Raw genomic sequence first — 10,281 nt, forward strand, 5'->3', positions numbered from 1 at the left:
AGGAGCGTTCAAATAAAAACTTGCCCCATTTGTGTAAACCAATCTCATCAATCTATTTTCTTGATCAATGACTAAGATTAGTTTACTTTATTTTAGGAAATTAAAAATTAAAAAATATTAAAATTTTATTTTATTTCAATACTAAGGGCAAAATTGGTAAACAAAGTTAACATTTTGCAACTCCTTCTCGATTCTTTTTCCGATTCAATCCCGTCTACATCGCATGCATCCCTGAGAATCAGGCGAAGGTACGTACTCTTTCTCCATTTTCGAATATAGTGTCACCAAAAACATCGATATATATATATATATATATATGTATATATATATATATATATATAAGATAAGATAACTTATATTTGATTTAACAATTGCTAACTTAACTGTAATTGGTGTCTATCGTGTAAGTTTGCAATCCTACACTTGATTGACTTTGCATAAATCTCATTCACCACTTTTAAGTTACAAAAACATAACATAAATTATATAAAAAATATAACATAATTTAATTTAATTCATATTTTATGCGTAACTTTTGTTAAAATCTCATCTAGTATTTTATATATGACATCTCAAATAATTTAGGGGACGTTTGGTTTGTAGAATAATTTTTAAAATGTTGGAATTTATCAAAAAGATTGAAATTTGAAAGCATTTGGAATAAGGAATGTTATTAGGTTTAACTATATACTTGGTTGGTAGAAAATAGGTTATAAATTGCAATGAAATGATGAAAATTGCCCAAAATAACCTTTTTTTTAATTTATTTTTCTTTCTTAAATTATATATAATAATTTTTAAACTGAAATGTATATATATATATATATGTGTGTGTATGTATATATATATACATTACATTTTGTTAAATCAAGAGTAAATTAATGTTTAATAGTGGAATATGCAGAATTCAATTCCATAACGCTTGAATGAATTTGGTCAACAAAATACACAATTTCAATCCCTTCAGGTTCTATCGGAATCTTGCGAACCAAACGTCCCTTAAGATATTGTTTAATTCATAGAATCCATGGGATTTCAAAAAAGATTGGAATGGTAAAAAATTTAATATCATCATAAATTTATTTGTTTAGGTCACTACTTCCGACAGATTGAATCTTTTAAATTCCTTTGTATTCAATAGACCAATCACTTCATCATCCTTTGCCGAAAGTAAATAAACTGAATATCATCCCCTTTGATATGTAATAGATTTGATAATTTGGTTTTAAAAAAAGAAAAATAACATCTAATTTAACGAACACCACCCACCCCACCATACCCCCACACACCCTCCACACAACCAATGCAAATACTATCATCGTCACAGTCGTCACCCTAGCCACCACAAACACCACCAATGCAAATACTATCATTGTTACACCCGTCGCCCCTATCCACCACCACGAAACTACCATCTTTATCACAATCACCATCCTCATATCACCAATTAATATTATCATTATATTATATTTATAATTTAAGAATAAAAAGTATGAAAATGTAGTAAAGGGGTATTGTGGTCGTTTATTGAAATTTCATTCCATTTTTTAAGTTACATTCTAACAAACGAAGATGAAAATTCCAACTTCTACCAACCAAATGCATGGTCAAATTTTATCAAATTCAATTTTACGAATCAAATGCCTTCAAGTGTCTAGTTTACATTATAAGGATGCATGAAAATGAAATGTAATTTGGTCATGTTTTTATTTTGTATAACCTATTTTAGTATAAATATTTGAGATATCACATTTAAGGTACTACAAAATAAAGAGGCTTTTTCCGTCAATAATACGTCTGGAAAATCCATCAACAGCAGATCTTACGGCTGGAGAAAATGTGACTGGTGATCGTAATTACTAGCGAAAAAATCCATTGGTAATTAGCCGATGATCTACTACAAATCTGTCTAAATTTTTTGTTGGAAAAATCTCTCAAAAAGCCCCTTTGTTTTGTAATGGTATCAAAGAACGAAAGTTTTGAAGGTATGAGACACAAAATAGAAATTTGATGAATTTACATTACGTTTTTATGTAATCTACTCACTGCTAAATATGAACATCGGTGAAGATTATAACGCCCAAGACACAAAAGACAATAGATTAGTACGATAACTATTAATACAATTCAATGTTCGTCAAGTACTCTATTTCGTTAAAAAAATTAAATTCATTTTTTGAGAAAGCTTTCATTTCAAACTATTTTTTTCTCACTATAATATAAATTAAAGATTTTCAATGATATGGTTTTAGAAGTATTTTTATTATTAAAAATTAAATAATGTATAATCATGTAAGAGATGAATATTCATTTGTGAAGAAAGGAATGATATTCTTTCCTTCTGCAATGAATATAGCATTCTTTTATGTGAAGAAAAGCATAGTATATAGTTTAATAATTATATAGTATATACCAAGTTAGAAGCAACGAAGCTTATCTCAAGGCTTTCCAGGCATGAAAGAGGAATCTCACATGATATAAACTTGTATCAATGGTTGGGTGGATCCATATTCATATGCCATCCAATATACATATACATATACATATACATATACATATACATATACATATACATATACATATAAGTTCAAAAAAGAATCCCTTTGTTTAACATAAATACGAGAACAGTTGTGTGTCCCTAACATTTTTAACCAATTATTTAAATTATAATAGATAAAAATAAATCAATAAGGGTATTTATGTAATTAAGTATTTTTTTATAATTGCATGTTATTTTAAGTAATTGTAATTATCCTATGATTTTATATTGGAATTTGATCACGTCGAGTCTCACGTTCCCATCGTTTTATGTATCTGAATATTCGATACTGTGATATTCACGGTTTCAAATTCCTTTTTCGATCTTTGATATTATCAGTTTTTTGTATATGCATTCGATCTTATGATATTTTGTATCTGCATATTCAATCTTGTGATAAATATGTGATAGCCTATTGTGATGTGATAAATATCTGACTCTCTCACAGTTATTCCATAAACCAATGATACTACATGACTCATTGTGATAAGCGTGTGATAATCTTCCCCTTATTGATGAGTTACTGTGATATCAATGTAGTAGCCAATCATCTTCCCGTAATTGATGTCTTAATTGCGATAGCAAGATTAAGATTTTGATTGTTTATGTTATTCCAACTAATACTCTTCGATTAGGGCACAACGGAATATATATTTGCTGTGAATCACAAAGTCATCACAATGTATAGGTATCCAAATGTGACGATTGTGATAAGAATGGTATGATAATGTGGGTTTGATAGCATTATGATGATAATGTGAAACCCAATCATCTTCCCCTAACCGATGTTTCAACGTCTTGTTTGATTCGAGTTTTTAACTATGATAGCAATGTGATTGTCAATCAATGGGAGAGTTAAATATGATAATGATGTGATAAACAACTTTTGTTGTTCAGAGTGTGATAACACTCCATATTTTTCGTATCACACCATATTTTTCGACCCCTAACCAGTTAGGTTACAGAAATTGGTCATGATCTAGTATATTCAATAAAAGAATGGAAGACTCAGTCACTAACATACGAATATCGAACACTTACCAAGTAAGTTGCATTATTTGCATAAGCACCATTACTATCCTTACCCGATTGACTTTTGAGGTGGTAGAGTATCGTTTGTAATAGGTATAACATTGTACCTTTGTCCTTGTTATTTCTAGAAAAGACACATTTCTTCAAATGATGGACCATGGTGTTGTCATCTTCAATTGATGCTTCAGCCCATCTGCCATCGGCATCATTAGTTGGTCAGGATCATTTGACACTTTTGAGTGAGCATAAGTTGATCAGATGCTAGGCTTCCATCTAATATCTTCATCATATTTTCAAGACTTGTGCGTTGATCGTGAATAATCTACCCACTTGTTAGCATCAAATAATAACTTCATCTAATAGATAGTTATGAGATTATTTGTCAATAAATTTTATTTTTAAGCTTGTCAGTGCTAGATGTTCTATCAATTAAAGTTCCCCTAAATTACACATTCTTTATTTGACCCAGTTGGCTAACTGTTTATTACATTGTGTGCCAATCATCCAATGTTCTAATTAGACAAGGGCTTAACATCGAAGTAAGGGAGATTGGAAGATGTGAAGACGTAAAGTTACCTAGGAGAAAAATGTAAAAAAGAAGTTAGCTAGAAAAGGTTTACAATGGTGATCATATCAAACCAATAGCATCGAGCAATGCAAAGAAAAAGGCTTTCACTTACAGTCATGACCATCAAATATAATCGGTAATAGTGGCATCCATCGGCGAAAGTCTATCGGTCAAAATTTGGTCAAGCAAACTATCATTGACGATGATCACCGATGGATTGGATATTAGAAAGGGAAATTATTACTGAAGGGTTTTGGTCACCCAATATTTACTAAAGGAATTATGGATGCCACAATCAGTGATAGATTTCTAACGGGCGTTCACCGACAGATTTTCGGATGATCTTTAATTTTTACTGAAGAATTTCCAATGTGAAAATTTTCAAATGATTACCGAAAAATCACCAACAAACTTTGTAGGACATTCTGACAAAAGTAATTAGGTCAATGTCAAATATCAATATATCGAAGATAACGCATGGTTTACCTACACAATAGCTTTCAGTAATTCGTTGATATATTATTATTTTTCAAAGTATCCAAATTATTTATATTTTTTGGTATAATACGCTTAACATGTATATAAAGCATATCAAATGAATAATAAAGTATATTTTCTGTAAAAATATTTAATCAAAATATATCATCTTTAACTAACTAACTAACAGGGGTGGTGGAGGGATAGAATGAAGGGGAATCCTAGACATAATCGCCTCGAAGCTCGGAATCACGCCTCAAGCAAAGATGTCTTCATCGCCATAGTTTCCAGCTTGACTCATTCGGCCTTGAGCTTAGATGCATATATTGCATGCTCGGTATGTTGTTTTTCCTCAAGATCAGACTCCTAGATTGCTCGTTCAACCTTCCGCCTCTTGTGCCTTTCATTTCACCTCTCGTGCCTGCTAGTCATCCTCCAATTTCTTTAGCTTTTCATGTAACACAATTACCTAAAAATATTGAACATTATATGGATGATTAATAATCTGTTGATGATGAAAATTAATGACATAATACTAAGATATAAACATACCTCCGATGATATACTAGCTATAAATATAAAATCTCTCAATGTTGCAACTGGCGGTAATAATAGCATAACAATACAGATGGACTAACATACATATACATATATACATATACAAATAGACAAACGTACATACATACATGTATATAAAGACATTCGTACATACACATATAGAGACATGCATGCATAGAGTCAGATTCAAACGAGAACACACCTATTTAAGAGAATAAGAAAATGATCGAATCATATGTGATTTATACTAACATCACATACAAAATCACATGTGATTCATGCGATATCACATGTGATTCATGCGATTTTTCCCCGTGACCTGAAGTCGCAGCCGAAGTCACCAGCACACCTTCTTTTGATCATTAATGTAAAATCACATGTAATTTTGCACATGATTTGGACCTTTTTATATTCTCATAAATAGTTAGCATTCTTGTTTGATCTTCCCTCTACATGCATAATCTAACATACATTCATATATACATAGACATTCATAAAATGTGTACAATTTTATTTATATACATAGATATGTGCATTTATATACTCAATCGACTCAAAGAATATATACATATACATACATTCATATACATTATATATAGTCCATTAACTTAGCGTACATCCAAGCGATCGGCTAAGACCCATTATAACTCAATGGAACCGAGTAAGGCCCCCCAAAACCTTATTGGTCCATAGATGCTATTTAACTAGTGATAACACTCCAAACTATGTTTAGGGGACGGGGTGAATACAATGTTTTGCAGACATTGAAATGATAGTTTGCTTCGGAATATTTAAATATTATATGTATAAAAATCTTTAGGGGAAGATACTACAATTCTGCTTGGTGGAATAAGACGGGAATCTAACCCTAAACAAAGAATAGATTACATTTGAGAAATTAGTGAGAAATTAAATGATGCTATGTTGGTCTCAAAAGGGCTCTACAAGAGTTTATAGGTATAACGGTTTGTAGAAGGGATTAATACAAACACACAAACTTTATTTTCTAAATTCGTTTATTGATATGAGAAAATCAATACAAAATTTACAGATTGTTGCGGAATAAGATAAGGTAAAACCTAACTTAAACTCTATGAGAATCACTAAATAGATGCACAGAAAAGAGAAGAACAAGAGAGAAGAGAGTTTTGAGGAAGAAGAAGGTGTAGCTGAGAAGAGGAGACTTCTCAGCTATTTATACTCATTGCATTTATTGCAAGTCAGAGGATACAAGCCACTTAGCAAACTTCTATCGGAGAGTTTGTCCTTTGTCTTCAGATATGCAGGTTTTGGCTGCATATGAACAGTTGACTTTACAAAGTTGGTAAGCACTTTTGGAGACAACAAATTAACTCCGTACATGGACCTTTATGTGTATAGCATAAAGGTTGTCCTTTTGTGCGAATAGGAAAAGACAAAAACTAATCTTGTTGAGCAAGACTCTTTGATCAGTGATAGTAAGGAATCACTGATGACTTCTTTAGTTATCACTAGATGTCCATACAAATAGACAACCTCTATCTTCAGCTCTATCTTCGACAGTGCTAAAGGTTTTCTTGGTGTGGGTTTTTTCTTTGAGGAATACTTGTTCTAAGGTTGTTTACAATGCATGTTCAGTGATCACTGACTAGACTCAAAGGTGATCGTTGAAATTGAATAGAAACAAAACTAAGTACTTTTCACTAAGTATAGAGAGTAATCATCAAATCATTGAGAGAGTTTGGATCAACACGCTTTTTTGAAACTCTCAAAGTGTTTTATCTTAGAAATGTAGACTGTGTGGAGGATGATCTTCATAGCAAGAACAATCTATGTAATTAAGTGCAATTTAAGAATGCTTGAATTCAATAGCAAGATTGAATTCAGATTTTCTTTAGAAATTGCTCTTGATTCTTGTTATGTATTCTGGTGCATTGAGATGAACTTGTCACTTATATATATAAAAGATTTAATATAATGAAATATGTTATAAGTTTCTTCTAGGATAGAACTTGATTTCTCATCTAATATCAAGGGGTACTCAAAGAATATTATCAATGATAGAATTTTGTCCATTTCAAAATATGCCAGTGATCATTCGATGATTACTAGCTCGAATGATCACTAGCTAAGGATTACCAAACGAGTATTTATATTTGATCTTTTTAATTGATGGGTTCCAAAATTCGTGGATGACTGAAGGATGTTTATATCCTATTTGACTATTTGACTATTTGCATAATCCATCAGATCTCGTCGAAGGATTATCCAAGGATGTTTATATATTTTTTAATCAATTGTTTTGACAATCTATCGATGATCCTCTAACAATCACAGAAAGATGTCTACATTAAACTTTTCATTTTTCCAATTGACGGTTTTCATAATCCATCGGCGATCCAAACACCAAAGAATTACCGAATTATGTGTATATTTCAATTTTTCATTCTTCACTTGATGGGTTTCATGATTTGTCAATGAACTTTCGGTAACTTTACATTTTACTGACCCACTAATGAAGACTATTGGCAAATAGTTGTAAGAATCATTTCGTCGGAAAGGGTTTCGTTGTCGATGAATTATGTCGCTAAAAGTGTTCCGTCTAGAAGTAGAGGCATAAAGAGAGACCATCTAACACATGTAAAAAGGGATGTTTATGTAAACCCTATTTATAAACATAGTTATAATTAGAAATAAGGGTCTGAATCTGAAGCATATTTGCAAAAGAGACATGGTAACATGAAACATGGTGTTTAAGATTAAGATTAAGATTAAGATTAAGATTAAGATTAAGATTAAGATTAAGATTAAGATTAAGATTAAGATGTGGAGGCATAGAAACTCACTCCAATTTCCCAAACCAAACCAAAAAGGGGTTTAAAAAAGGAAAAGAGATTAGGTTAAAAGAAAGACAGAGAACTGACAAAGGCAGTGAATTTTTGGAAATGTGAGCGGTCGTCTACTTGTGGGCTGACTTTTCCTGCCAAATTTCTTAATCATAATCTAATCATATTTTCCCCTTTTAAGTTTGTTTACCATTTAATCTTTGGATTGTAGCTCTTGATCTTTCGTGTTCATAGAATATTCTCTCCTTCCCCAAAGCCTTCAACTTTCAAGATCTATTTGATTCCTTTTTCTTTTTCTTTTTCTTTTCTGTACAAATTTCTTATATTATATCAAATGCATCACTTTTATACAAAATATATAGCCACTAGAGATGATGTTAGTTGTAATTAACTTCATGAACATATATCATTTTCCTGTAAATAACATATATATATATATATATATATAGCCACAATAAAAAATTGTAAAGATTGATTTTCAGTGAGAGATGATGACCATGAAATACGAGTTTAGGTCTACGATAATATTAATTGATGTTAATGAAAGGTAATTAATTTTAAATGAAATGCTAAAAATATATTAATTAATGTTTGAGAAATGATATGAAAATTGTGTTGTTGTCAATTAGCAAGAAACCGTATCCACAGTTTGAGAACTTTGAAGCATTTGGGAGAAAGTAAAAGGTTGTCACCAAGGGTATGTTTGTTTCTTTGTTTGTTTGTTTGTGGTATGAAAGATTTAGCCACCTCCATGGTCAATGCTATTGCTAACAACTACTATTTCATACTTCCCAAGAATGGATGGGTATTTTATATATATATATATATATATATATATATATATATATATATATATATATATATGGGAACAATCAAATGCAAACCACTTAATTTGTTCAAACCGTGCAAACCTCATTCAACCAATCATAATTTTTCATTTTGTTCTTTTTTTTGTAATTATGGGAGATTGATTAATCATTTTTATTGTGGAGGATGTTAATCATGGATATTATCATCTTCATTATTTTAATTTTAGAAAAATACATGAAACAGTTTCACTAAAATTTCATTAAGTATTATATGAAACAATTTCATAACTATATGTGAAACAATTTCACAAGATTAAATAATTTTGTGAAAAAAATTTCATAAGATTAAATAATGAAATCGACAGATGAGTGTGGTTTGCATTTGATCGCTCCTCTGTGTGTGTGTGTAGACTTGGGATCATGTGAGACCAAGGGTTTTTCGTGTGACTCGTAAGACCAATTCTCAACCTTTGGATTAGATCTACAATCTGAACATTCATAATCACAAAATTGCCACAAGACTTCTCAATAATCACAAAAACCCTTGGTCTTACGTGAATCCAACACTGTATATGTATATGTATATGTATATGTATATGTATATGTATATGTATATGTATATGTATATGTATATGTATATGTATATGTATATGTATATGTATATGTGTTGTGTCTTCAAACTATTTCAAAGCTGCATGTGAAGTTTTGACTAATTAGTCCTATTCTTTGGAGGCTATATTTGGTTGTGTTTGTGCTCTCAAGAATTAGGAATATGGAATAATTGTGTTAGAGCATGCATGGATACCATGATGGTATTAAACTATAACTAGCACACAAAGGTTAAGGGACAACAAGTATATATTCTTTTTCTCATGCGAGTTGATGAGTAGGAAACATGGGTTCATTTTTTTGTTTTCTTTAAGATTCTTAGTTTTCAATCGTATCTTCGGAATGTTATTTGAAATTTGAATAATCTACATATGAAAACAAGGGGAGGTGAAGGTTGATGTATTCGAAATTAGAATTAGTGTTCGACATATTAAATTTTAGTTAAGGAAAAAAATGCAAGTTTTGTTTTCGTTGATTATGCATGCTCATATGCAATATTGAGAGGTGACGGAAGAAAAGTATTTCATATATATAGGGGCATAATCAAATGAGAACTACTTAGTTTGTGATAAACATCCTCCAATTTCAACCACAAATCAATAGATAAATTAGAAAATGTATAATTTTGGTAATTATGATTTAAATTTTTAATGGAATGACATTTTAGGTATTTTCTCTCCTCCTTCCTCCCTCCTCTCTTCTCTCTCCGTTCTCTGGCCTCCGGCCACCGTCCTCTGATGATACCACAGTGGTATCACAATGCATCTTATATGTGTTTGGGTATCACACTGAGGTCGTTTGTATGGTCGATCGAAGATGTAAGACAGTGGTATCACAATGCATCTTATATGTGTTTGGGTATCA

The sequence above is a fragment of the Cynara cardunculus genome, assembly GCF_001531365.2.
Source record: "Cynara cardunculus var. scolymus isolate 2C chromosome LG 12, CcrdV1, whole genome shotgun sequence".
NCBI lineage: Eukaryota > Viridiplantae > Streptophyta > Magnoliopsida > Asterales > Asteraceae > Cynara > Cynara cardunculus.